The sequence below is a fragment of the Lygodium microphyllum genome, chromosome 6 (genome assembly GCF_053477565.2).
Source record: "Lygodium microphyllum isolate KBCC chromosome 6, Lygodium_microphyllum_v1.1.10, whole genome shotgun sequence".
Taxonomy (NCBI): Eukaryota; Viridiplantae; Streptophyta; class Polypodiopsida; order Schizaeales; family Lygodiaceae; genus Lygodium; species Lygodium microphyllum.
In genome coordinates this window covers 11,091,347-11,099,652 of record NC_141140.1, presented here as the reverse complement: position 1 = coordinate 11,099,652, position 8,306 = coordinate 11,091,347, and positions in this window count along the sequence as shown.

Sequence of the window (8,306 nt, the reverse complement as noted above, 5' to 3'; positions counted from 1 at the left end):
CATGGTGGTACAAAATTAATATTTTAAAATTGTATGAATTGTATAAATTGTTGAGAATAGTTTTATTCATGTGTGATATGTGTCTTTGTAGCATATCATTGAGGCACATGGGCCATACTTTGCAGAAAAGGGAAGCATCGGAATTTGGTCCACACAAGGAATGGAAAATTCACATTGGATAGCACGTGGTGCATACCAAAGAAAAACTGATCATGGTTGAGGGGTGAATGGTAGCAATCCAATGATCCAATTTCTATCTTGGTGGTATAGAATTATAGTAGTGAATGAAGCTAAACTCTTGCAAAAGAGAGCCGTGTCACTAAAAGAGTGCATTATGAAGCCTCAAGTGCCAAAGAAAACCATGCCAAGTGGCTAGAAACAAGGCTTCAACAAGGCAACAAATGGATTCAAAGAGAGATAAGATAGTAAGATGAACAATGTGTTAAGTGTGAATGCAATTCATAGTTTAAGAGAGAAAGAGAGAGTGTGCATCTATGTGAATGACTCTTACAATTTAGGGTTATATAAAAGAGGGTTTTATTTTCTATTTTATTTATTGAGTTCTCACATCTCTTGTGCAGGAAGAAAGATGGTTAGGTCTAAGGTAGTTGCAAATAAGCTTCCACTCAGAGCCCCATATCATGTTTAGCCCCTTGGAGCATCTACTAGCTCAGATGCACCCCCTTCTCAACCTAATTCACCTTCCTCAAGTCGCCCTCACAAGGGTCCTCCTTCGCATCCCCACAAGAAACACAAGTGAAAGCAAGGTACAATGGCCTTTAGAGAAATTAGGAGGTATCAACGCTCTTTTGATCTCATCATTTTGAAGGCGAGCTTCTCGAGACTTATTCATGAGATTGTGCAAGACCTCTACCACACAAAAATCAGGAGATGGTTTTTTGGCACAAGGTTAGGATAGACATGATTGCTTCACAAAAGAATGTCTTCATGCTCTACATGCTCTACAGTGTGCTCCAGAGGCCTTTTTAGTTGACTTGATAACTAATGCTCAGTATTGTGCAATACATATGAAGCCCATCACTATAACTCCCAAGGACTTTCAACTTGTAATAAATCTTGGAGAAGGTGGTGGTAATCAAGCGGTAAAAGCTTCTTTATTTGTTTGATCAAACGTTTGGTGGAGCAATGTGTGTGTTTGCTACATTAGGTGACCTTGCTAAAGTGTCAGATCTACTTCTCTTGGAGAAAGAGCTAAAAGGGGAGCGCATCATTTTTGAAGCAACGAAGGAAGTTATATTTTTATCAAAAGCTGGTCCCTCCTCTCCACTGATGAAAAAGCCAAGAAACAATTGAGAGTTCTTGTTGCTTTTTGTATCTACCGTCACTATTTGCCATCACATGTTTTTTTCTTGATGAATATAAGATATTTTACTTTATCTCTATAAAATAATATTTATTGAATAAATGTGTGGTTCGTGTAAGTGTAACGATAATGTGTAGTACGTGAATGACGCATTTGTATACATTAACATAATTCAACGCATAGTACTACACTTGCAATTGTGTAAGTGTGATGATAATGTGTGGTGCGTGAATGACACATTCACATGCATTAACATAATTCAACGTGTAGTACTGCACTTACAATTGTGAATAAGCAATAACATAACTCATATCCGTACATATTACTACTTTTGATGCGTTCGTATGTTAAACAAAAATTAAGAGTTGAACGTTTCAAGAAACAAAATAAAACAAATTTATTCAATTATTTGAATTCAATACACATCGCATGAGATATTATGTATATATAAATAAATATTCCAATGTGGTGGAGTATACAAATTTTTTTGGCCTTCGAAGATGCTATGGTACTATAACACTCATTACAAAACCTTGCATCATTAATCTCATAACCTATGGAGGAGTCCCCTTACCGTGTCAAAGCCGAATGATAAAGTTCATGTCTTTATCTGTGATTGTGACATGCTTTGCATGGATTGCGGCAAGCTGTGTATCATCAAACAAGTCGATGAGAAACCCCTCTACAGTTGTTTGTAGGGCCTCCATAGCTGTAGTGGTCCACCTTCCTGCTGGTGGGCCATCCCGCACTTGCGCCCAAAATCTTCCCATCCCTTTTAGCTCTAAGTCTTGCATGACTTCCCGAAAAACCTTATGAAAAGAACTTTTTGGGATGAGAAGCTGGTTTCCGCGTTGGATTCTCCTTATCTCTGGAAGGGCGATAGTGCTTAGTTTCCATCTCCTCTTCTTCTGTGATGGTCCTTGTGCTCTATGGGGAGCACTTGTTGCTACACTAGAGGAGGCTCCACCTTATGCTCTCAGTGGCAAGCCTTAGCGGAGGTCTTCCCGGGGCCGAAACAACGACATGCTTGCTTGGTGCATGGCATGCAAGTTTGAGGAGGCAAGATGGAGAAGAGACGGAGGTTGGGGGTGTGAGAATGGAGAAAACAAAGAAAGAAATATGTGAAAATGAGAAGAAGAATGAACTTTTAAACCCCAAAATCGAGTTAATGCAGCTTCATAGGCATTGTCCATCGTGTGATCGTAAGTCCTTAACCTTTTATTGAAATGTGACGAAACTTCACATGTGCACTCATTAGGTGGCCAAGAGTCTAAATTTATGCGCAGTCATTAATTAGACTCTTGGTCACCTAACGAGTGCGCATAAATTTTGGCTCTTGGCCACCTAACAAGTGCACGTGTGAAGTTTTGTCACACGAAAAAGAAAACCTGGCTCTTGGTCATCTAATGAGTGTGTGTGTGAGGTTTCGTCGCATTTCAACACAGTTTAGTATTTTAAAAATTATCACACACCAAAATTATGGATGGATTAATAATTGAGAAATCAACATCGTGACTACTGGTCCTTAGAAACTTTGCACCACATAGACTATACAGACGCATCAAGAGTAAAGTCTACAACAAGAAATAGTAAATTTTTGCATGTTTTTCCTACTGAAATTGACAGTGCTAATAAAAACTGTAAGTAAGAATTGAAAATACAAGAAAGATGCATAGTCAAAGTTGAGAGCGAAGGAAATAGTAAAAATTTAATTCATATTTTAAGGGCGCATACAATAGTTTTGCACTAGGACATAGTCATATGTCCAATGCACGAGGATAACATTATGCTAAAAAAGATAACATTACAAACTAAGTTCATTCCATTGGAATGAATGCATCCTTCACTTCTGACTAGGATGGAAAACAACTCTTTTCCTTCATTTCCAAGTATTATAGCACATCTAATAGAAGCAAGCAATGTACACCATCTACTTCAATGGGCGTCAAGGAGGCAAGGTTGGGTTTGTCGACTTGTGGCTGTTCTGAAGAAGATGGTACCATGAGAGACAACCCTTGCTCTGCCACCACTCGATGTTCCTCTTCAACATTTATGAGCTCTTCAATCGGTTCTTCTCCCGTGTATGTGGTAGCAACAACCTATGGAGTTGTATCTTCATCGCTTTCCTCCTTTAGGGGTGTATCCAATGCAAGGAGGTAAATTGCCAATGCGCAATCACACTCCACGAGATCCAAAGGTGCTGTACGTGGTGCACTGCCCATGGGAACAGTGCAAACTCTGTGCGAAGGATCCACATGGGCCAAACACCTATTCATCACTTTTTGGTGATTCTTCCTTGCTTTAAATACTATGAGTTATTCTAGAGGAATCCAAGTCATGTCGGATCCCTCGATGGAGTATGTGCATGTAGCAATGTGCTCACAAAGTCTTCCAAAACTTAAAGGGGGGGATCAAGTTATAAGAGTACGCTTTCAAGGTTGAAGTTCTTTGAGAAAACTTGAAATATCTCGTCGCCCTGGTTGGCAAAGACAGTTTCGTGGATCCACTCATCAAAGTGTGCACGAGCATCCATCGTAGCTGGTAGGAGGAATGTGGTGGATATAAAGAGATGAAGAGAGAAAGTGTGAAATAAAACAATGAAGCAAGAATTAAAGTAGTTCTACCTTAAAAACCTTAAGTTTTAAACCATTAAGGGCTGTTCGCATACAATATTTAGTTATGGCTTTACTTACATCTTTGTAAAGCTTACATGCATATGTAAATGTGTTGATGTGAAAAGTGTATAACAAGTGTATGATTTTGCATAAATACCATAATTCTATTGGCCAAAAAAAATTGAAAATTTATAGGTGTTGGATATTACAACTTGTGGTGTTGGGATTTTTAGGGAGGCTCTAGAATTTCTAAAATATGTGGAGCCACACATTTTCCGCTGGTAACAATATCCTCGGCTTGGCTTCCAATTTTCCTACCATCTAGTTTAAAATAGAAGCTAACAGGTGGATTCTACATTAACATTGTAATTTCCTGGTGCATTATACTCAAGGGCCAATCATCCTACATTTGCAAAACTTGGGGATCATGGCCCTCACAAATGACAGTAACATCCATAGCTGCACTTTCACGCATGTCTTGATCAAGGCACAACCATTTACCCTTGAGCATCCTCCATCTATGATACTTGAATACCAGGCATAAAGTCTATCGTATGACAAAGTACCTGTAATTGGAAAGGAAATTTAGCCAATTCATCCCAAAGTAAGATAATAGTCTACTAAGAGAGAAATTTTTTACCTAAAAGCCATGTTCCTTGTTGTGACTCAACACTCCAGTGTGTCAGGACTGTGAGTCATTTTTTATGTCCAAGTTTTGCCTAGAATCCTTGTTACATAATCCTCTGATGCACTTTTTATGACGTACATGCTTTTTGTACGCCTCAAACCCTTACATTCCTTGAACATGTGTGCAAAAATTACAATCGGTATGAACCAGCTTAGATGTACATTCTTTGAGCCGGTGCTTGGCTTCATAGAATTTAAAATGTCTGCTGAAATTTTTATGCTACACATGTGTAAAATGTCACTACTACAAAATGGTGCTATTGAGATTCGATATGTGCATAGACTCAAGGGTTCCATATTCTCGACCGCCCTTGGATAATATGTACTTGGAGTCAGAAAAAAACAGGGTTCTCTACGATTTGCTTAGCTGTACACCCCTCAAAGAGCAATCTACCAATTTTGAGGTGGTAACACTTAAAAGAACCTATGAAACTCTCAATATTTTTTCACTCAAAGCAATCCAAAGGATATACTTCTATAAATATGAGACAACTTGTTACATAGATATCATGAAATTTCTCATTCTCAATGAGTTGCAAATACTTATTGTTTGTAATGTTTCGTTGAAAGGGCACAGTGGACACAATATGTATTTGTTCTTGCATGAATACATGTTGTACAAATGCCTCTGTTACAAGGTGAGAATCAACATTCCTTTTTCTAAGAGCTAAAATTTTACCCTTCCAATGCTTTGATACATCTACAATTGTAGATGCTTTCACCCTGAAAGTTCCCTTCATACTTGGACGCATATGTACCCAAGACGAGCAATGATGCATATCAGTGATCCAATTCCCTTCTTCATCTTTTCTGTTACATACTTCTATCGAGAGAATGCTTGGTATTCTCTCAAGCATTGTAACCTACACATTAGATGTAAAGAAGTATGTATTAACCCCTAAATAATAAGCATTTTAAGTCTGTCTAGTAATCACCAATATGCCATACAAATCAACATAGCATTAAGAGATGTTTACACTTTTGTAAACAGACATAAACATTGATATCGAAATGCATGTGGATATGTACATCGACACAAAGTATAGATTCAATTTTAAGGCATCACTTTAATCATACCATTTATATGAAATATAATGAAAATAATAGCACAAGAATACTTAGAGAAATTTTCCAAAATAAATTTTATTATAATTAATAGGAGTCTGATTTGACTCAATACATTGTATGAAATGTGGGTATTATAGAGTAGTTGTTACAAGAATAGCAGCCATATGGCATGCAAATCTTAATAGGCACATTGGATTGACACCTGAGATACTCTAAGACTCAACACATTGTGTGTTATATTGATGATATGATACAAGAGTTTCATGGATCATTGCCAGTTGGCATGGAGATTCCAATGGACACATAGGACCAATAAAGCAGAGGATCTTTGAACCATCGACTTCCAGCAGATCCATCTCATCCTTCACAAAGGAATCACTCACCACATCAAAATAGTCGATCGAGAATTATGTGCTTCAGTACAATACCTGCATGTACAAAAAAATACTTGCATGAATCTCTTTTAACAAAAATACTTGCATGAATCCCCTTTAGCAAAAAATATATAGATAACTGCATGAATAGAAGTAATAGAAAATAGGACCAATTTACCTATAAGCTGATCTGCTGAAGATAAGATTGAATCGTTGCTGATCAAAACCCATTGCAAATGATGGACATAAGAAAACATCAATCCCATCAAACATAAAAGTCACTAATTAAATGAATAAATTTTGGCATCACAAAATATGGTAGATTTACTTGTAAATTGAGCTACAGAATCTCTACTCTACCTTGTGTTAAGTACTGCAACAACAATTAATCCTTAAGTTAGAATTAGCATCAAACCCCATTGTAAAGATAGTAGAAAAGGGAAAATGCAGAGGGGAAGAAAGAGAGAGTGTGTGAGTATGTGCAAAAGAGAAAGAAATGAGCACCTATCCAATCTTGCCCAAATTGATCTCTGCAAAAGACAATAGCAAGAGTTAGTATTTACATGAAGGTATTCTGAAAAAACAATAGAAAAGAGGAACCACAAAGAGAGAAAGAGAGAGGGAGAGAGAGATAAGCACTTATGCAATGTCACCCAAAATGATATCTATAATAAAACAACAAGGGTTAGAACAAACATTATATTGTATTGAAAAGACATCAACAAAAAAAAAACAGAGAGAGAGATTAACACCTTTGCCTCTTGCTCCAAATAAACTCTGCAAGAAAGCAACAATTAGAACCAACATCAAATTCTGTTGAAAACACAACATAAAAGAGAAACAAGATATATATAGAGAGAGAGAGATGAGCACCTCTGTCTCTTGCCCCAAACAACCTCTGCAATTAAACAACAATAACAGTAAGAAATAACATCAAATCCTATTGAAAAAATAGCAAAAAAGAAAAAATGCAAAGAGAGATGGGCACATGTGTTTTGCCCAAAATCTAGAGCTGCATGGAGAAGAAAGTGTAGAGATAAGCAGAATGCTCAAAACCCTAATTACTCTCAATAAGGAGCTTCAATGGAGACAAAAATTCACGAATATAGAGAAGAGAGGGAAAGTGGTTGATTGCTCAACTTTTGGGTCAAACTGATTTCATAAGAGGGAAAAAAACCGAAATTGAAAATTCTCCAAAAAAAGGGTGGGAAATATGAGGTGAGAGAAACTCAAATACTCAAATTTTGTGTACTATTCATTCTCCCTTTTTTTAAATCCCCCACTACCCCTTTTTTTAATAGAAAAACCAAGATTTGGAGAGAGAAGATTCACCTTCCATGGACGTCAACATCTAGCCTTCCTATTGGACAATCCAAAAGGCCCACATCTTAAACTATATTATTTTTAAGGGCTCGTTTGTGAGTTCATTTTTTACCTAATGGAAAAATTTAAAACTGACCAACTAATACAAGAAATGAGATTGAGAATGTGATTATGTATATACAGATGGTTGCTAGCTTGATTTATCTTACCATCACTTGACCTTATCTCAGTTATGCACTTGGATTGATCAGTCAATTTATGCAAAGGACAAGGAGACCTCATTTAAATGCAATGAGAAGGATTATGAGGAATGCAAAGGCTACACTACATTAAGGACTATTTTATGAGTATGGTAAGTATCTTGAGCATATAGGATACAATGATACAGATTGGACTAGATGTGCATACAATAGAAGATTGACAAGTGGATATGCATTTGGTCTTTGGCAGCAACATGATTAGCTAGAGTAGTAAAAAGAAACCCAATATGGCACTCTCGAGTACTAAAGGAGAATATAGAGATGCAACCTCAGTTGCATGTGAAGCTATTTGGTTAGTTAAGATATTAGATGATTTAGGAGTACAAGTGGATAAACCAATCAAGCTATATTGTGACAAGATGAGCAATGTGCTTTTGGCAAGTAACCTTGTTTGTTATGCTAGATTGAAGCACATTGAAGTGCATTACTATTTTATTAGGGAAATGGTGCTTGGAGGCAAGATTGACCTCATCCATGTGGAGACAGAAGACTAGGTACCCAATATCTTTACCAAATCACTTGGTAGAGATAAATTTACTCACTTTAGATTGCTACTTGGGATACAATAGGTGACTTAAGCTTGAGGGGGAGTGTGAAGAATCAAGCTCATTTATTATCCTAGCATGACAACAGTAAACATTAGCTGTCACTAGTA